Raw genomic sequence first — 22,121 nt, forward strand, 5'->3', positions numbered from 1 at the left:
GATGTCACCATCTATTTCCCTACAGTCTATATCTTCCATATCCTTTTCCACAGTAAACACTGATGCAAAATATTCGTTTAGTATCTCCCCCATCTCCTGTGGCTTCACACAAAGGCCGCCTTGCTGATTTTGAGGGGCCCTATTCTCTCCCTCATTACCCTTTTGTCCTTCATGTATTTGTAAAAACCATTTGGATTCTCCTTAATTCTATTTGCCAAAGCTATCTCATGTTCCCTTTTTGCCTTCCTAATTTCTCTCTTAAGTATACTCCTACTGCCTTTATACTCTAAGGATACAGGCGATCTTTCCTGTCTATACCTGACATATACTTCCTGCTTTTTCTTTCCCAAACCCTCAATTTCTTTAGTCATCCAGTATTCCCTATACCTACCAGCCTTTCCTTTCACCCAAACAGAAATATACTGTCTCTGGACTCTCATTATCTCATTTCTGAAGGCTTCCCATTTTCCAGCCATCCCTTTACCTGCGAACATCTGCACCCAATCAGCTTTTGAAAGTTCTTAGCCTTCCACAAATTTAGAACTTCAACTTTTAGATCTAGTCTTTTCCATCACTCCTTTAAAACTAATAGAATTCAGGCGGAAATGTGTTAATTCTTTTGAAAAAAGTGATTAAAAGGAAAATCTCCAGATTACAAATCCACCAGACCTCAGACACAACTATACATGACTAGTAATTGACCACTTACCTGAGCAACAGACTCCAAAACATTCTATACACTACAATTTTGCCTTCATGAGTAACCCATTGGCCAATTTCTTTTCCTCAGGAGGTGAATCTCAGAGAAAATCGCTTTATTTTTCTTTTTCTCCTGAAGAATGAGAGTGTGTGTTTTTATAGGAGGGATGTTTGGAGGGATATGCAATCATAATTCTTTATTACTAATTGTGTATGTTAAGCAATTATTACATCACTATTCAATAAGTTGTTTCAATAGTTTCTTTTGGTAATAAACCAATAAATTTTAAGAAATCTAGTTGATAGATATTATTGTTTAAAGCCTGAAGCAATAGTAAAAAGTAATTCTATGTTGTTGCTCTTGAAGTAGTGGATCGAGAGGGACTGTGCACTCCTCCAGCTTCCGTTGTAACATTACTGATGTGTCGAATACCTGTAAGCACATAACATCATCAACTGAGTATCCATGGTCAATGTAGCCCAGCTTTTGATACACACTATCAAAACAATTATTACATATTAAGCAACAAAGCAGGATTTTTTGCACTGTAATGCTGCATTTCATGCAACACAAATGGAGACAATTATCATTCCCAATACAAATTATGCCTATAAGGAAATGCAAAAAACATTGTTCAGCAATTATTTGTCCATCCATTCTCGGACACAGGAGGTTCTTCAAAGAGAGAGGAGATTGAAGAGATATATGGTGAGTGAGCCAGTAAAGAAATACTTAGACATTGTGCAGGAGAGACAAGTTAGAAATATAAATATGGATGCCATCAATGGTTTCTAAAATATTTGGCCAGCTCAAATCATACCTTACTCATCTTAATATGGCATTACAAAGAAAGAGAAGCCAGTTCAGACCAATGTGTGCCACATCCATTATGGACAAAGAGTGAGGAAGAACACTCATAGTTATGATTAATCTGCAAGTAAACAAAATTACCAAACAAACAAAAAGTTCAGAGAGGAGATTGAAGAGATACGTGGCAAGTGAGCCAATAAAGAAATACTTAGACGGTGTGCAGGACAGTCAAGTTAGAAATATACATATGGATGCCATCAATGGTTTCTAAAATAAACAGCCAGCTCAAATCATACATTACTCATCTTAATGCTACATTACAAAGGAATAGAAGCCAGTTCAGACCAGTGTGTGCCACATCCATTATGGACAAGGAGTGAGGAAGAACACTCATAGTTATGATTAATCTGCAAGAAAACAAAATGACCAAACAAACAAAAAGTGCAGAGAACAAATCTTTCCAGACAGGTATACAGTCACAAGATCAGTACTTGTTGTCAAACCTTCATTGTCATCGTCATTGTGGCTATCCCTCAAGGTCGAGGATGGTGGTCTTCATTCTGTTGATCTATGTATGGGCTCACCGGTGTCTTATGAGTCCAATCTTGGCTTTGAAAGTTCTTCCGCATTCAGGACAAGTAGTTCCAGATGACAGGTCAGGCATTAGTTGTTGTTGCCTTGCTTTCCATTTTCTTCTCTTCTAGTTCTGCACATCTGTTGGCTTCGAAGGTTACTGTTTCTTCTCCGATGATGGTTTGCCAGAGTTTCCTGTCCTTGGCATTATTTTCCCAATCGTTGATGTCGATGTTACATTTTTTTCATGTTGGCTTTTAAAATGTCTTTGAATCTCTTCTGTTGTATGCCTCTTTTACGTTTGCCTTCTTTTTGGCAGACATTTGCTTTTCATCCAAAAACCATGACCACTCCATTTTAGTTAGTTTTTGATGACGTAGGCTTCAATGCTTGCGTTTTTGCTTCATTCAGCATGGTGACATTGGTTCTTCTATCTTCCCAGCTAATATTCAAAATGTTTTGAACGCATTGTTGATGGAAAGTTTCAAGTGCCTTCAGATGTTGTCCAAGTTTCTGATGCGTACAGGAGGATTGGGATTACCACTGCTTTGTCCACTAACATTTTGGTATCTGTCCGGATGTCACAATCATGAAAAGCTCTTGTTTGGAGATGTCCAAAAGCTGTTCCAGTGCATTTAAGATGATGTGGATCTCGTCATTAAGGTGGACATTGGAGGAGAGGCAGAACCTCAGCAGTACAACATTGAAGTTTGAGGTGCTGTAAACTCTGTTTTATTTGTTTATATAATTGTCCAACTGACAAGATGTGCCTATGTATATCTGTTCGAGATAAGGTTTTATCTTTGGAGAAATTGGGATGATATATTATGTCTTATGATCAGTATTCCAGTGTGTTTTTAAGAGACAAAAAACAGAAATTGCAGGAAAAGCTCATCAGGTCTGGCAGCATCGGTGCAGAAAAAACAGTAATGTTTTGGGTCCAGTGACCCTTCTTCAGAATGGGTTCCAGAATGATTTCCAGCATAATCTAAACCCAAGAGTCATTAACTGAACTGTAATGAACTTCTACTTTTTTCTCCTTATTTATTACTTCTGTCGTTAATTTAGGCACTGTGGTATAGTGACTTATTAAACTTTTCACTGTATTTCTTTATAAAAATACATGTGACAATAAATTGGTATTCTAGAACATAGAACCATACAGTGCAGAACAAGCCCTTCGGCCCTCGATGTTGTGCTGACCTGTGAACTAGTCTAACCCCATCCCTCTACACTATCCCATCATCATCCATGTGCTTATCCAAGGATTGTTTAAAATGCCCCAAATGTTGCCGAGTTAACTAAATCGTCAGGCAGGGCATTCCACGCCTTTACCACTCTCAGAATAAAGAGCCTGCCTCTGACATCTGTCTTAAATCAATCACTCCTCAATTTGTAGCTATGCCCCCTCGTATAAGCTGATGTCATCATTCGAGGAAAAAGACTTCCGCTGCCTACCCTATCTAATCCTCTGATCATCTTGTACGTCTCTATCAAATCCCCTCTTAGCCTTCTGCTCTCCAATGAGAACAGACCCAAGTATCTCAGCCTTTCCTCAGAAGACCTTCCCTCCAGACCAGGCAACATCCTGGTAAATCTCCTTTGCACCTTTTCCAATGCTTCCACATCCTTCCTGTAATGAGGCGACCAGAACTGTACACAATATTCTAAGTGCAGTCGCACTGGCATTTTGTATAGTTGCAGCATGACATTATGGCTTCAGAACGCAATCCCTCTACCAATAAAGGAGAAAAAGTGAGGTCTGCAGATGCTGGAGATCAGAGTCAAGAGAGTGTTGCTGGAAAAGCACAGCAGGTCAGGCAGCATCTGAGGAGCAGCAGAATCGATGTTTCGGGCCAGAGCCCTTCATCAGAAATGAGGCTGAGAGCCTTGGGGGTGGAGAGGTAAATGGGAGGGGGAGTGAAGCAGGGGCGAAGGTAGCTAAGAGTGCAATAGGTGGAGGGAGGTGGGGTGTAAAGGTGACAGGTCAGAGAGGAGAGTGGAGCGGGAAGATGGGAAGGAAGATTGACAGGTGGGACAGGTCATGAGGACAGTGCTGAGCTGGAAGGTTGGAACTGAGGTAAGGTAGGGGAGGGGAAATGAGGAAACTGGTGAAGTCCACATTGCTGCCATGGGGTGAAGGGTCCTGAGGCAGAAGATGAGTCGTACTTCCTCCAGGTGTCGGGTGGTGAGGGAGTGGCGATGGAGGAGGCCCAGGACCTGCACGTCTTCGGCAGAGTGGGAGGGGGAGTTGAAATGTTTGGCCACAGGGCAGTGTGGTTGATTGGTGCGGGTGTCCCAGAGATGTTCTCTAAAGTGCTCTGCGAAAAGGCGTCCGGTCACCCCAATGTATAGGAGAATGCATCGGGAACAACAGATACAATCTGTGGAAGTGCAAGTGAAACTTTGATGCATATGGAAGGCTCCTTTGGGGCCTTGGATGGAGCTGAGGGGGATGTAGGTTTTGCAATTCCTATGGTGGCAGGAGAAGGTACCATGAGGGGAGGGTGGCTTGTTAGGGGCCATGGACCTGACCAGGTAGTCGTGGAGAGAACGGTCTTTGTGGAAAGAGAATAGAAAATATATCCCTGGTGGTGGGGTCTATTTGTAAGTGGTGGAAATGTCGGCGGATGATGCGATTTATGCAGAGGTTGGTGGGGTGGAAGGTGAGGACCAGGGAAGTTCTGTCCTAGTTGCAGTTGGAGGGGTGGAATTCGAGGGCGGAGGTGTGGGACATGGATGAGATGCACTGGAGGGGAAATTTCGGTCTTTGAATTTCAGTCTGGCAATTTTCAGGGATCTATGTACATGGACTCCAAGATCCCTCTGCACATCTACAGTACCAAGAATCTATTCTATCCAGTTGTATTAAATACATTACAGTTAATTAGTAGTACAGAACTTGGATATTGCTGAAAGACATTTTTGAAAAAAAACTTTTCATCTTGGACTCATCATGACAATTTGAAAGAATACCAATTCAAGGGGAAAATCAACCTTTCAACATAAAATCAATGTAAATGCTGGTTTTCTCCTCAGTTTGGTATTTTTGCAAATTATCCTGATGAGTGCAAGGCAAAAGCTTTGACAAATTGGGTCTTTTATCAGCAGTAATAAATGCCTCTTGGATTCTTCAATACCATAATATCCTTGCCCAGTTTCTTACACCAAGGTATATAACATAAGCATTACTGGATTGAGTAAAACACCGCCCTGTGGCAAGCAAACCCACACCACCGGTGGCTGATGAGGTGGACCTTATTTATATTTTGTACAACACAGGATGTAGGCACCGAATGCATAAAACTTCCAGCAGAGAGATATTTCAATTCAATTCCAATGGTATCAAAACAATAAATGCATTTGTGGAAATGTTCATCTTAAAGAAAGGAACTCTTTTCACAATGAACAACATTTGCTCAACGCTACAAAATACCATGAAGTAAATGACACCTCAACTTCTTATCATGAATCAGCAATGCTGTTGACTTATTTAACAATGGGAGCCAGTGTGCCTTGAGTTTCAGAGGGTGTTGGAACCTATTTACTTCCTATTCCAAACTTCGCAAGCTGGGTTTGAACTAAAATTAGACTTGGAGAGTAGCACTGAAACAAAATTGAGGGAGCTGGCACACTCTTTGCTAGTTGTCCTTGGCCACGTGTGTCCTACGTTACCATCCAAGCCACAAAACCTCTCTTCAGCTTAACAGGGATCTCCAAACTCAGCAAGGGGGAGGTGGAATTAATGTACTCTCCGGATCCACCATTTGGGTCCTATCACTTAGATTACCTCAATTCCTTTCATCCAATCTCCAGAAAACAAGTCAGGCGTCAGGCTGATTTTTTTTTCAGTTCTGCCAAGGTCATTGTTTGGTACCTGGCACTCTCCCCCAGCATTGAGACCTGCTGATGGAGGTCCCACTACATTTATTTTATCTTTAAAGTTTAGAAATGTACAGGAATTTAATTTGCAGAATGATGTTTTAATTCTGAGAAAAAAAATATACAATAAGAACCAACCCATAGTTTAATGTTAGTTGTCAGGTTAAAGTTTGATTACTGTTGTGCTTAAAGTCACAATTGACAAAGTGAAGTGAGAAAGTGCGAGTCAAACAGTCAAGGCTAACTCATTGCATTGTAATTGCATTCTTCACCAGCAGTGGCACTGTAAACCTCAGGTTTGCATTTGCCAGCTCATCACTCTGGACTGAAATGAAATTGATGCTCCAAAGTACTTACAAATGACATCAGGCTTTTCTATCTCACCATACATAATAGGATTTAAATAGGTTTGCTTGTTAGACATTCTAGATCTCAGTTCAGATCTCATTCCTTTCTAATTATGAATGATTGATTATTTCATTCAAGAAAATAGCCTTAAATCAAGACTGAGGTTGACAAATGGAAAGTAACATGGGTATCATTCCCACTTCCTAACCAATCACTGTCAGATTATCACTTTGGCCATTTTTTTCCTGCTAGTTCTGAGCCCTGGACCACATGCTGGGAATTCAAATCCTGGCTTCTTAATGAAGTCAACACAGTTCCCAATGTTACAGCAATCAGCAATGCCACATTCTGAGATTTAAATGTTCAGTAGCACAGCCAGACACTTGTACAGGTGCTACGAAAGAGTAAGGATTAAGGTAAATGTGGGGTTAAAGTGGCAGGTGTTCAATGATTAGGGTGCCATATGGATTGGATGCCAGGTAAGTAATGAAATGCTTGAGGTAGGTGTGTCGGGGCTGGCACTAGCAGGGTGGGAGTGTCAAGGTCAGCAAGCAAAGGGTTACCCAGTCCTGAAGGAGCAGACCAGTAGCTGGGGGAGGTTTCAGGTTGGCAGGTGTTCAAACTTGTTGTCAGAAATCTGAGGGTTGAAGGGGTTATAGGAAGGAAACAGGAGATACGTTGCAGCCGGGGTGGAGGGGTCAGCATATTGATTATGCAGGAATCAGAGTCATTTGCCAGCACTTGGCCCATATCCCTCTAAACCCGTCCTATTCATATACCCATCCAGATGCCTTTTACCAGCCTCCACCACTTCCTCTGGCAGCTCATTCTATATGCACACCACCCTCTGCATGAAAAAGTTGCACCTAAGGTCCCTTTTAAATCTATCCCCTCTCACCTTAAACCTATGTCCTCTAGTCCTGGGCTCCCCCACTCCAGGGGAAAAACTTTATCTATTTATCCTATCCATACCCCTCATGATTTTATAAACCTCAAAGGTTACCCCTCAGCCTCCGACACTCCAGGGAAAACAGCCCCAGCCTATTCAACCTCTCCCCATAGCTCAAATCCTCCAACCCTGGCAACATCATTGTAAATCTTTTCTGAACCCTTTCAAGTTTCACAACATCTTTCCAATAGGAGGGAGACCAGAATGGCATACAATATTCCATAAGTGGCCTAAACAATGTCCTGTACACCTGCAACAAGACCTCCCAACTCCTGTACTCAAGACTCTGACCAATAAAGGAAAGCATACCATAGGCCACCATCACTATCCTATCTACCTGAAACTCAACTTTCAAGGAGCTATGAACCTGCACTCTAAGGTCTCTTTATTCAGCAACACTCCCTAGCACCTTACCATTAAGTATATCAGTCCTGCTCTGATTTGCTCTTCCAAAATGCAGCACCTCACATTTATCTAAATTAAACTCAATCTGCCACTCCTCAGCCCACTGGCCCCTCTGATCAAGATACCATTGTAATCTGAGGTAACCTTCTTCGCTGTCCTCTATATCTCCAATTTTGGTGTCATCTGCAAATTTACTAACTATACCTTATATGTTCACATCCAACTCATTCATATAAATGATGAAAAGCAGTAGACCCAGCACCGATCCTTGAGGCACACCACTGGCCACAGACCTCCAGACTGAAAAGTAACCCTTCACCCTCAGTCTTCTACCTTAAATCCAGTTCTCTATCCAAATGGCTAGGTCTCCCTGCATTCCATGAGATCTAACCTTGCTAACCACTCTCCCATGAGGAACCTTGTCGATCACCTTATTTAAGTCCATATAGATCACATTCACTGCTCTGATCTCATCAATCTTCTTTGTTATTTATTCAAAAAAGCCCTCAATCAAGTTTGTGAGACATGATTTCCCACACACAGAGACATGGTTTGCCACAGACAAAGCCATGTTGACTATCCCTAGTCAGTTCTTGCCTTTCCAAATACATGCAAATCCTGTCCCTCAGGATTTCCGCCAACACCTTGCCCACCATTGATGTCATGCTCACCTGTCTATGGTTCCCTGGCTTTTCCATACCATCTTTCTTAAATAGTGGTACCACATTAGCCAACCCCCAGTTGGCACCTTACCTGTGACTATCGATGATACAAATATCTCAGCAAGAGGCCCAGTAATCACTTCCTTAGCTTCCCACAGAGTACTAGGATACACATGATCAGGTCAAAGAATCAGAGTTGTACACCACGGAAACAGACCCTTCGGTCCAACTCGTCCATGCCAACCAAATATCCCAACCCAATCTAGTCCCACCTGCCAGTACCCGGCCCATATCCCTCCAAACCCTTCCTATTCATATACCCATCCAGATGCCTTTTAAATGTTGCAATTGTACTAGCCTCCACCACTTCCTCTGGCAGCTCGTTCCATACTCATACCACCCTCTGCGTGAAAATAATGCCCCTTAGGTCTCTTTTATATCTTTCCCCTCTCACCCTAAGCCTATGCCCCCCAGTTCTGGACTCCCCCACATCAGGGAAAAGACTTTGTCTACTTATCCTATCCATGCCCCTCATAATTTTGTAAACCTCTATAAAGGTCACCCCTCAGAGTCCGATGCCCTAGGAAAAACAGCCATAGCCTATTCAACCTCTCCATATAGTTCAAATCCTCCAACCCTGACAACATCCTTGTAATTTTTTTCTGAATCCTTTCAAGTTTCACAACATCTTTCCAATAGGAAGGAGACCAGAATTGCATGCAATATTCCAACAGTGGCCTAACCAATGTCCTGTAAAGTCACAACATGACCTCCCAACTCCTGTACTCAATACTCTGACCAATAAAGGAAAGCATACCAAATGCCTTCTTCATTATCCTATCTACCTGCGACTCCACTTTCAAGGAGCTATGAACCTGCACTCCAAGGTCTCTTTGTTCAGCAACACTCCCTACGACCTTATATTAAGTGTATAAGTCTACTAAGATTTGCTTTCCCAAAATGCAGCACCTCGCATTTATCTAAATTAAACTCCATCTGCCACTTCTCAGCCCATCTGATCAAGATCCTGTTGTAATCTGAAGTAACCTTCTTTGCTGTCCACTACACCTCTAATTTTGGTGCCATCAGCAAACTTACTAACTATACCTCTTATGTTCACATCCAAGTCATTTATATAAATGAAGAAAAGTAGTGGACCCAGCACCGATCCTTGTGGCACTCCACTGGCCACAGGCCTCCAGTCTGAAAAACAACCCTCCATCACCACTCTCTGTCTTCTACCTTTGAGCCAGTTCTGTATCCAAATGGCTAGTTCTCCCTCTATTCCGTGAGATCTAACCTTGCTAACCAATTTACCGTGGGGAATCTTGTTGAATGTCTTACTGAGGTACTGAGGATTTATCCACTTTTATGTGTTTCAAGACACCCAGCACTTCCTCCTCTGTAATATGGACATTTTTCCAGATGTCACCATCTATTTCTCCACATTCTATATCTTGCATATCCTTCTCCACAGTGAACACTGACGCAAAATACTCATTTAGTATCTCCCCCATCTCCTGTGGTTCCACACATTGCCTTGCTGATCTTTGAGGGGCCCTATTCTCTCCCTAGTTACACTTTGGTCCTTAATGTATTTATAAAATCCCTTTGAATTCTCCTTAACCCTATTTGCCAGCTATCTCATGTCTCCTTTTTGCCCCCCAATTTCCCTCTTAAGTATACTCCGACTGTCTTCACGCTCTTATAAGGATTCACTGGATCTCTGCTGTCTACACCTTACATATGCTTCCTTCATTTTCTTAACCGAAACTTCAATTTCTCAAGTCATCCAGCATTCCCTACCAGTTTTGCCCTTCACCCTAACAGGAATATAATGTTTCTGGACTCTTATTATCTCATTTTTTGAAGGCTTCCCATTTTCCAGCTGTCCCTTTACCTGTGAACATCTGCCCCCAATCAACTTTTGAAAGTTCTTGCCAAATATCGTCAAAAATGGTCTTCCTCCAATTTAGACCTTGAACTTTTAGATCTGGTCTATCCTTTTTCATCACTATTTTAAAATGAATAGAATTATGGTCGCTGGACCCAAAGTGCTCCCCAACTGACACCTTAGTCACCTGTCCTGCCTTATTTCCCAAGAGTAGGTCAAGTTTTGCACCTTCTCTAGTAGGTACACCCACATACTGAATCAAAACATTTTCTTGTACACACTTAACAAATTCCTCTCCATGTAAACCCTTGATACACGGCAGTCCCAGTCTACGTTTGCAAAGTTAAAATCCCCAACCATAACCACTCTATTATTCTTACAGATAACTGAAATCTCCTTACAAATTTGTTTATCAATTTCCCGCTGACTATTGGGAAATCGATAATACAATCTAAATAAGGTTACCATCCCTTTCCTATTTCTCAGTTCTACCCAAATAACCTCCCTGGATGTATTTCTTACTAGTTTAAATTCTCCCGAGCAGCTCTAGCTAATCTCCCTGCTTGTACCTTAGTCCTTTTTAAATTCCTGCCTAGCTTTCTATATACTCCCTTCAGAATCTCATCCTTTTCTCTTCCTATGTCATTAGTTCCAACATGTACAATGACCTGCTGCTGATCCCTCTCACCTTTGAAAACATTCTGCATCCTCTGAGATTTCCTTCATCCTGGCACCAGGTAGGCAACACACCATTCTGAAACTTTGCTGCATTTTCTGAGGCCACGGAGACATCTATCTGTGCCTCCGACTAGAGAATCGCCTATCACAATCAATCATTTGGAAACCGACTTGGCCCTCATTACATTTGAGCCATTCTCGGTACCAGAAACTTAGATGTTCATGCTACATTCCCCTGAGAGTCCATCGCCCCCTACATTTTCCAAAACAGCATACTTGTTTGAGATGGGGATAGCCACAGGAAACTCCTGCACTATCTTCCTGGAGTTAATTCATCTACCTGACTGTATTTGCAGCTTTTCTCCCTTCCTATAACCGCCATCCATCACACCCTCTAACTCCTGTAACTTCCTTATTGCCTCTCACTGCTGCTCCAACTGATCCATGCGATCTGATAGTTATAATTACTAACATGGAAACTCTCCCTGAACTTCAACAGGAAAAGCACATCACTTGACTAAAGGCCATTTTTGCTCCTTCTCAATCTGCACACCCAGAAAATAGCACTGTCTTATTGCTCTAAAATAACACTGCTCCAGGTTAGCATCGTACCCGTGTTTTACATTTTAAAAACTTAATCAAGAGACAGATCTCAATAAGACATAATTAAGAAAGAACCCACTCTACTCACTACTGTAGATTTACAGCAAGGCTATACTTAAAAATTATGCACTCATCTGTTCCTGTGCTGTGAGCTCTCACACACAGGTTCCTCCAGGGTAAGCTGTGAATTTTGGTTTTTGTTAATTTTTCCTGGACACATTGCGACGTCCAGATTACTTGAACTCAAACAGCAACAGCAGTAAACTGTGCAGATTCATTAGGTAAAAACAATGACTGCAGATGCTGGAAACCAGATTCTGGATTAGTGGTGTTGGAAGAGCACAGCAGTTCAGGCAGCATCCGAGGAGCAGTAAAATTGACGTTTTGGGCAAAAGCCCTTCATCAGGAATAAAGGCAGAGAGCCTGAAGCGTGGAGAGATAAGCTAGAGGAGGGTGGGGGTGGGGAGAAAATAGCATCGAGTACAATAGGTGAGTGGGGGAGGGGATTTTCTCCTTTTGTGAATAGGGGCATCACAGTAGTGGTTTTCCCATCTGCTAGGACCCCCTGGAATCGACTGAGTTCCAAAATATTTCGACCAATGCCTCCATTATCAATAAAGACAGTTCCTTTCAAACCTTGAATATATTCCATTAACTCCTGGCAACCTGTCTGCCTTTGGTCCCTTTTTTGTCAATCACTGTCACTTATGATAAAAAGACAAGATCTTTCCTTCCATTTTAACATTACTGATCTGTTATCTTTGACATGTTATTACTGTCCTCCACCATGAAGTCTGATGAAAAATATTGCTTGAGATTACCTGCCATTTCTCTGTTGTCTGTTACAAATTTGCGATTTGCATCCTCCAAGAGTGCCATACTTACTTTAGCTAATTTCTTTTTATATATCCATGGAACCTCTTGCTGTTTGTTTCTTGTTCTTGTCTATTAACTTTATAATGGTGGGTTGGTTAGCTTAGTTGGCTGGATGGCAGGTTTGTAATGCCAAGTGATGCTAACAGTGTGATTTCAAATTCCTGCACTGGCTGAGGATACCACAGAGGACTCTCTTTCTCAATGTCTCCCCTCACCTGAGGGGTGGTAACCCTCAGGTTAAACCACCTTCAGTCATCTCTTTCTAATGACCGAGTAGCCCTGTGGTCACTGAGTAGTCACTATGGTGACTTCACCTTTTTCCACTTCCATAATCAGTTTTCTCTTTATTACATTTTTAGTTAACTGCTGCTTGTTCATAAAAACTTCCCAATCCTCTCCTACAATTAGTTTTCACTGATTTGCATTCCTTACTTTTTTTGGTTCTAATTTCTGTTGCTGTTCAGGGTAACACAAAGAAGACAAAAATGGCTCAGGATGTTTGACTGTCTCTAGCACTCATATTTACAAACAGTACGCTGTAAAATGTTGGACAATAAAGTAGGTGAAATATTTATGTCTGGCTGAGGAGGCAAGATAAGTCTCACTCTCTAATTTTCACACTATTTGCTCTTTTACCTCATCAGATACTATATCATCAATTAAAAGAGAGTTGGATAAGAATGTGCAAAAGAATATCTAATGTTGAAGAAATGGAATTGGACTGAAGAATGCCATTTGAAGAACTAACCCCAGTGCAAGTATAATTTCATCCATGCTACAAATTTTACAAGTTACCTTTTTTCTCTCTCCTCTCTTTCCTTTGGAACTCAAAATCATATCAAAGATGAGCAAATAGAGATGGTATAAATTTTCCTTGTTTGCTATTTTACCAGCTCATTCATTTATTTCAGAGGGTTGATAGCTCAGTTAAAGCTGTAATTTGAAAAATTAATGTTTTATTTGTTTGTTACCTCAGGACCCAAAACACCAGGATGAAAGAAAGTTATCCTCAGTCTCAAAGAACTCAGAAGAAGAAACATAGAATTCAGTACAAAAACATTAATTAGATATGAATTTCAATACTATAATTTATGACCTTACTGCTACTTCACCATCAACAAATCTAAAAATAATCTTGTTAGCCATTTTAACTTGCTCTTGATTTTCTACAACAACAGATATAATGTAATTTGAGTCACATTGACATGTTCATAATCCCTTTGTCTGCTTTATTTTTAGGATGAATCTGTCAGGGCAGTCTTCTGTTCATTCATACATTTATTGTAATTTTTGTTAAAGTATATCAGAATCCCAATCAGGATAATATCAGTTTCATTTCTAGAGTTGATTATTTCCACATTATCTCAGGCATTTTGCCTGTCATCCATTAACTGAAGTCGTCAGGCATGTTTTGCAAAGTAAACATAAGCAGAAGCATTGATGCATGTAATGATGTTGTGGGCTTTAGACAAACAATGGATTGCGGAATGATGTAAATACTCGTGTTATACATGAGCTCACAGAACACTGGTCCAGTGCCAAGCTCTTGCATTAGGCCTTGAAAAAGCAAAATTAAAAGAATAGTCCAGGATGAGGATTTTCAACCTCATAGCCACAGCAGTGTGAATGTGACACACAAAATGTTCAGTGAAACCATAAGGCTGACAATATAAATAACAAAATGCTAAGAACAGAACATTGCATGACATTATTGTTACAAACTCCTTTGACACATTTTAAAGGAGTAAGTGTTTTTGAGATAGGGCAGTATTTTCTTCTGGGCTTCTGAGCCGCACTGGACTCAATGGAGATCAGAAGCTTGACCGTAGCAGGAACAGTTACTCACCTGTGAATGCCCCAAATCAATTAACTGGTTAGCAGAAGGTAGGCTCACAGTCTAATTAAGGACTATGGGGACAGCCAATAGAAAGCCTTTCAACATGAAAGCAGCAAATGGACGCCAGGGCAAAATGGAGGGGTCACAAAAGGGTAACTTCGAACTGTCTGGCTTTAACAGTAGTAGCATTTGCACATCCTCCCTTGTCTACTGCTCAAAAACTGCCTCAAACAGTTAAACAGCACACCATTGCCTACATGACTCAGAGGCCAGCTGAAGTTCAGTTATCCTTCTTCAATACATCTCGATTAAATGACTGAAGTAAACAACTTACCACTTGTGGATAGGAGCCTTACTGTCCATCACCCCTATACTACCTCTAAGAAAGTGAACAGAATGCAGCCTGGGGTTCAAATATTCTGATCGTTCTCACCTGCCCTTGTTTGTTACCCTGGTGGTGTCTAATAATCCTGTCCACAGTATCAGATATTACATGTAGTCATGTGTTCTTATTTTAAGCCAAAATCGAGCTTTAAACTTAATGTAAGTCAAGTATGCTTTTCAAATGTGTTTTCTTCCTCTCATGAGTTATGCTGAAGTGTCGGTTGTGGTCTAAATTATACATTACTGAACTTGCAGCTTGTTTCATTTTCCCTGCAAAAGATTTAAAAATAAATTATTTAAAATTCTTGGAATGTAAGCCCAAGAAATAATCACAACGGAATCACCAAGTAGGCAAAACATTGAGAAAATAACAAAGCTAAATGAAGTTAAAAATCACGTAACAACAGGTTATAGTCCAACACGTTTATTTGGAAGCACTAACTTTTGGAGCGCTGCTCCTTCATCAGGTGGTTGTGGAGTATAAGATCACAAGACACAGAATTTATAGCAAAAATTTACAGTGTGATGTAACTGAAATCATTTGTTAAAAAGACCTGGATTGTTTGTTAAGTCTCTCATCTTTTAGAATGAACATGTTGGTTTCAGTTCTTTCATATGTAAATCGCAGAATTTTATTTAAGTTCTGAGATTTCCCTCCCCATCCCGCAAAGACCGTTCCCTCCATGACTACCTGGTCAGGTCCACGTCCCCTAACAACCCACCCTCCCCTCCTGGCACCTTCCCCTGCCACTGCAGGAATTGCAAAACCTGCACCCACACCTCCCCCCTCATCTCTGTCCAAGGCCCCAAAGGAGCCTTCCACATCCATCAAAGTTTCACCTGCACTTCCACACATCATTTATTGTATCCATTGCTCCCTATGTGGTCTCCTCTGCATTGGGGTGACTGGATACCTTCTCTGAGAGCGCTTCAGAGAACACCCGCACCAATCAACCCCACTGCCCTGTGGCCGAACATTTCAACTCCCCCTCCCACTCTGCCAAGAACATGCAGGTCCTGGGCCTCCTCCACCGCCACTCCCTCACCACCCGACACCGAGGGGAAGAATGCCTCATCTTCTGACTTCGGACCCTTCAACCCCATGACATCAATGTGGACTTCACCAGTTTCCTCATTTCCCCTCCCCCACCTTACCCCAGTTCTAACCTTCCAGCTCAGCCTCATGACCTGTCCCACCTGTCAATCTTCCTTCCCACCTATCTACTCCACCCTCCTCTCCAACCTATCACCTTTACCTACACCTTCATCCACATATTGCATTTTCAGCTACCTTCTCCCCAGCCCCACACCCCTCCCATTTATCTCTCTAACCCCCAGGCTCTCAGCCTCATTCCTGAGGAAGAGCTTTGCCTAAAATAGCGATTTTTCTGGTGCTCGGATGCTGCCTGACCTGCTGTGTTTTTCCAGCAACACTAATCTTGACTCTAATTTCCAGCATCTGCAGTACCCTATTGGACGATAACCTGGTGTTGTGTGATTTTTAAACTTTGTACGCCCCAGTCCAACACTAGCATCTCCAAATCATAGCTAAATGAAAAAGTAATGTAAAAGTGTGAGTCATTGTACTGCATGTTTGATTTGGACATTCTCAGAACATGGAAATTAAACTATTTAATTACACCCCACTCAGTGAATTTGAAAATTTTTTCAATGTTTTTAAATCACTATGGGACCAAACTCGCTTGGAGTTCACCAATTAATTGTTTGTAGAGAAATCATTGAATTGTTCGAATGTAAAGAAAAGGCCCATTTTTAAGGATTTTCAGAATTAAACAGTTTTGAGTTACTACTAGACCAGAATAATTTATCACATTTATCAGTTTCCAGTACCATTGTTCTTGTCATCTATTATTCTAAGAATGAAGTTTACACTCTATAAACCTTCAGTTATTTTGAGAAGTAGTCAACCTTCCCTATTCTAGTTGTTTTATAAGTTGTTTAAAAACATGTCATTTTTCAAAATATGGCTCATTATGCATTCCATGCATTGTATCAATATTGAACGTGAATAACCTCGACAATATTTAAAAAAAAATTTAGATCTATATTTGCTGTTTGAACCTTTGTGTGGCTCTGTTTTAAAATCACACGATTACATCATTTTTTATTCCCCCTTTCAGTCATCGAGATGTATAGCACGGAAATAAACCCTTCGGTCCAACTGGTCCATGCCGACCAGACATCCTAAATTAATTTAGTCCCATTTGCCAGCATTTGACCCATATCCCTCTAAATCCTTCCAATTCACATACCCATTCAGATGCCTTTTAAATGTAATTGTACCAGCCTCCACCTTTGGCAACTCATTCCATACATGCACCACCCTCTATCTGAAAACGTTTCCCCTTAGGCCCCTTGTAAATCTTTCCCTTCCTACCTTAAACCTATGCTCTCTCGTTTTGGACTTCCCTATCCAGAGGGAAAGACCTTGGCTATTCACCCCATCCATGCCACTCAATTTAATAACTTCTATAAGGTCACCCCTCAGCCTCCGATACTCCAGTCCATTCAGCTTCTTCCTATAGTTCAAACCCTCCAACCCTGCCATCATCTTTGCTGAGCACTCAAGATTCACAATATCCTTGCTAAAGCAGGGAGACCAAAATTGAATGCAGTATTCCAAAATGGCCTAACCAATGTCCTGTACAGCTGCAAAATGGCTTCCCAACTCCTTTACTCAATGCACTGCCTAATAAAGGCAAGTCTTCTTCATGACCTTGTCTATCTGCAATTCCACCTTGCACTCTAAGGTCTCTTTGTTCCGTAAACTCTCCAGGACCTTACCATTAAATGTAAAAGTCCATCCCTGATTTGTCCTACCAAAATGGAAAACCTCATATTTATATAGATTAAACGTCTGTTCACATGTATAATGTAAATGCAGATGTAAATTTATTCTGATTATATACAATGCTGGAACAGTTTTCTGAATTGTTGCACCAGATTGGCTGCAACATTGTTTGATTTTTTTTTGGTTGGTAATTGTAAATTTATTAGTGAGCATATTGATTGAATTTAATTTTTGTTATTCACTCCTAGGATGTGAGCGTCGCAAGGTGGCCAATATTTATTGCCAGCCCCTATTGCCTTGAGGTGGTGGTGTTGAGCTGCTTCATTGAACCGCTGCAGTCTATGTATTGTTGCTAGACCCATAATGGCATTAGGGATGGAATTCTAGGATTTTAACTGAGCAACAGTGAAGAAAATGCAATGTGTTTCCAATTCAAAATGTTGAGTGGCTTGCATGCAAACTTGCAGTTGCTTGTTTTACCAGAAATCTACCGCTCATCCTTTTCGATGGTAGTGGTCATGGCTTTGGAAGCTGCCCGTCTAACAATCTTTGATCAATTTCTCCAGTGCATCTGTTGACAGTATACACTGCTGCTGGAGTTTGTTTTGATTTGTCTTTTTGATTTCAATTCCTGCCTTGCTTGATCTTGCACATTATGGATTGTTAACCCCAGATTTCCGAAAGCATGGATCTCCAGCATTGCTGTAAATTTCCTGAGATCAAAGCATTTTAAATTTCATTCTTCACTATGGCTCGACCATGCAGAAGATGTGGAAAAAGACGACATTGGATAGAGGGAACAGAGACAAGGAAATGAGTGCTTATGGTGAAGGTACCTTGGATTGAGGAAAGAGGGAAAAAAACAAGAAATGAGGATAGCAGTTTGAAAGGGAGAATAGGTATTGTTCAAATAAAAACAAGGCATTTTCTGGATTGTGAAGATTGTTCCAAGTGTGTTAGTTATCCAAGTCAAAGGTTAATGAGCTGTTGTCAGAGATTCTGCGGTGGGAGGTCAGCAAATTATGAGAAATACTACTTTATAGAAGAGAGTACAAAAACTGTTAGACTTGTCATGCCAAATCCTATTCTTGTCCAATTATCCACCTGCCTCCAACAATATTTCACCTGAAAACAATATTTGATCTTGACTCCTTACACAGAGTACCACAGGAGACTGACATGCGAACATAAAGAGATTGCTGATTACATCTTTGGGCACTATGAATGTGTCGATAATCAGTGAATAAACTGGTCATAGAGTCATTGGTCTGTTTCCATACTGTACAGCTCTTTCTGTCCAACTTCTCCATGCTGACCAGATATACTAAATCAACTTCGTCCCAATTGCCAGCATTTGGCCCATATCCCTCTAACTCTTTCCAATTCATATATTCATCCAGATGCCTTTTAAATGTATTTGTATCAGCCTCCAACACTTCCTCTGGCAGCTCATTCCATACATGCACCATCCTCTGCATGAAAATGTTCCCCTGAGGTCCCTTTTAAATCTTTCCCCTCTCACCATAAACCTATGTTTTGGACTTCCACACCCCAGGGAAAAGACCTTCTTTATTCACCCTATCCATGCCCCTCATGATTTTATGAACTTCTAGAAGGTTACTCCTCAGCCTCTGATGTTCCAAGGAAAACAGCCCTAGCCTATTCAGCCTCTCCCTGTAGCTCAAATCCTCCAACCCTGGTAACGTCCTTGTAAATGTTTTCTGAACCCGTTCAAGTTTCACAACTTCCTATAGCAGGGAGACCAGAATTGCACACAGTACTCCAAAAGGTGACCTCACCGATGTCCTGTACAGCCACAACTTGACCTCCCAACTCTTACACTCAATGCACTGACCAATAAAGGCAAGCATACCAAATGCCTTCTTCACTATCCTGTAACTCCACTTTCAAGGAATTATGAACGTGGACTCCAAGGTCTCTTTGTTCAGCAACACTCCCCAAGACCTTACCATTAAGTGTATAAGCCTGCCCTGATTTGCCTTTCCAAAATGCATCACCTCACATTAACCTAAATTAAATCCCATCTGCCATTCCTTGGCCCATTCCTGAGCCCATCTGATCAAGATCCCATTGTACTCTGAGGTAACCTTCTTTCCTATCCACGACATCTCCAATTTTGGTGTCATCTGCAAACTTATGAACCAACCTTCCATGTTCACATCCAACACCGATCCTTGTGGCACACCACTGGTCACAGACCTCCGGTCTGAAAAGGAAGCCTCCATCACCAACCTCCGGCTTTTACCTTTGAGCCAGTTCTGGTGAACACACCTCTGCATACATTACGGGCCTAAAGTATCTAGAATGTTTATTTAAACAACGCCTTGCATGAGATGTTGCTTTATTGTGATTTTTCACATCAATCTATTCCTGTTTGGCATAAAATGATTTTAGAACCCACAAAATAAACAGAATTCAAAGCTAGATTTTATGATTATAGACTATGTAAGGGTGATAATGCCTTACTTGCTATATTCTTGTCTTTATTCATATCATGCAATTTTAAAGACTTCCAATTTTCTCCTCTTCAATTATTCTTCAGAATTTCCCTTCATTACAGAAGGTTTCAATGTATCTTTGATAGAATAACCTGCTAAAAAAAACACAAACATACAGACTATTTTGTTGCCAAAATCTTTCTTCAGTAGTTACAGGGTTAAGTTTTAATTGGAGATAAGTGCAGACCACATGAAAGCAGATATGGAACAGACCACAGTTTGTGTCAATGCAAGTAACAATGATTAAGCACAGACTGTTTACATTATCCATATCTAGGCTTTTAAGGATCTATGCAACCTATAATCAGTTATTATACAAACATTACATTAGGTGGTGACACAATCACCTCTGGACACAAATGTAGAGCAAGCAAACCGCAATATTACCCTTACTCGTTGAGAACCTTTATTTCTAACATTTTACGCATTATTATTGTTGATACACTGGATGATGACCAATCTGGATTTAAATGCATTTTCACCTTCAAAGAAAAATGCAAGATTGAGAACCAGGGTAGTGGTGGGGGAGAAAGTTACATAGGTAAGGAGGAAAAAATTCCATTTAATAACTGAAATATAAAAATCTAAATGTTATGGTTGAGCCATAGGGAAAGCAAGAATCAAAGGAGATCAATGAGGACAGATGATAGGGGAGTGAAACTTAAAACTTAAGAGTGAAAACAAAACATGGAGAGGACAGCAGATTCAAATAATTGGCAAATATTTCATTTTTCAGCATATACATTTCATTTGAATGTCTCCTGAAGGGTCAATTAAAAGAAACAGGATTCATTTGGATAAGCACAGTCACCGTTGTTCTCACGTTTTATTACCTTACAAGTTGGGAATTTTTTTTTTTCCAAATTCTGCTCCCATGCCAAACACCTGATGCCATTTGCCTGTTGAAGTTAAGATGTGTCATTGATGTATTCATTATGTTCATCACAGCTACTCATATGATGATGATAACTGAGAACATGTTCCCTGACTGAAACCATGCTGAGACATTTCTTATAGTTTAGTAACAATGTAAATGCTGCAGCCTTGAATTCCTTCAGCTCTCCCTGTATATTTTAAGTGAACAAGGACAACTGTGGATTCAAACTGGGATGTGCCCTAGTAGGATCAGGTGTTTGTCTTGTCAAAATTGATTTTAGCCTTTCTTTCAGGGTGGCTGCAAGTGTTGCTCTGCTTATCCCTTGCTGCCTGAGATAATACAGGTAGAACTAATGGAATGGCATGATTTGACAGAACTTCTAATAGACCTATTTTTTGTCACAGTGAACTGTCCACTGACAAGATATATATTTTACTTTTGCACAGCAAAGTTAGGATCCACTAGAGATCTAGACCAGTTTCATTGCTTGGGAATACGTCAAGACTATACATTGGGATAATGGTTAAATTTAAAGTGCGGACTATAACTTTAGGAAACAGAATTAAGCCATGAAAGAAACAAGAATAGTGCAACAGATAGCAGCATAGAGGAATTAAGATTTTGAAAGCAAATTAGTGCAATACCATCACCATCCATAGAAAACTTAATTATGATGCAGTCGTCATGTTTAATAATATTTTTGTGATAAAGCAAATTGCTGACATTTTTTGCCTATCCTTCATTGTTCTGTGTTGATGGGCTTTTTTGAACTATTGCCGGTATTGGAGTAATGGAATGACTTGCTGGCATCCCCTGAGCCTGAACGAAACTGTATGTGAGTAAAGTTCACAGGAGGTGATGGCCTAGTGATGTTAATAATGATTAATTAATCCAGAGATCCAGGTAATGTTCTGGAGACCCTGGTTCATATGAAACATGGTAGAATTTGAATTTTAAAAACTCTAGAATTTACAATGAGCATGAAACCATTGTCAACTGTTGTAAAAACCCATCTGGTTCACTAATGTCCTTGGAGGAAGAAACCTTACCCAGTCTGGTCTACATGTGACTCCACAGTAAAATGGTTGACCCTCAACTGCCCTCTCTGAATTAGGGACGGCAATAAATGCTGGCATGGCCAGCAATGGCCACATCCTGTGCATTAATAAAAAGTTTCCACCTTTATTTCAATTATTAACAACATCAAAAAGCAACCCTGTTGTATCAGTCATTGTCAGCATTGTGGAGCAAGGAAATCTCAGGCCCAAGCAATGTCCAGCTATTAAAGAGAATGCTTTGTCTAGAATATAGG

The 22,121-nt window shown here is 40.7% G+C and overlaps 1 long non-coding RNA gene across 2 annotated transcripts in view; it reads right to left on the bottom strand.

Annotated features, from left to right (window-relative positions):
* Positions 1-568: 568 nt before the first annotated feature.
* LOC122560112 overlaps positions 569-22,121 on the bottom strand; it is a 26,089-nt gene continuing 4,536 nt past the window's right edge. The window contains exons 2-3 of one of the 2 annotated variants that reach the window (XR_006314643.1): positions 19,901-20,024; positions 569-1,132 (exon numbers count right to left, since the gene is read on the bottom strand). This is a non-coding gene — a long non-coding RNA (uncharacterized LOC122560112). Of the gene's footprint in view, positions 1,133-19,900; positions 20,028-22,121 lie in introns of both variants that reach the window. The other variant, XR_006314642.1, reaches the window with a different exon arrangement.

Source organism: Chiloscyllium plagiosum, chromosome 20 (assembly GCF_004010195.1).
Source record: "Chiloscyllium plagiosum isolate BGI_BamShark_2017 chromosome 20, ASM401019v2, whole genome shotgun sequence".
NCBI classification, from domain to species: Eukaryota; Metazoa; Chordata; class Chondrichthyes; order Orectolobiformes; family Hemiscylliidae; genus Chiloscyllium; species Chiloscyllium plagiosum.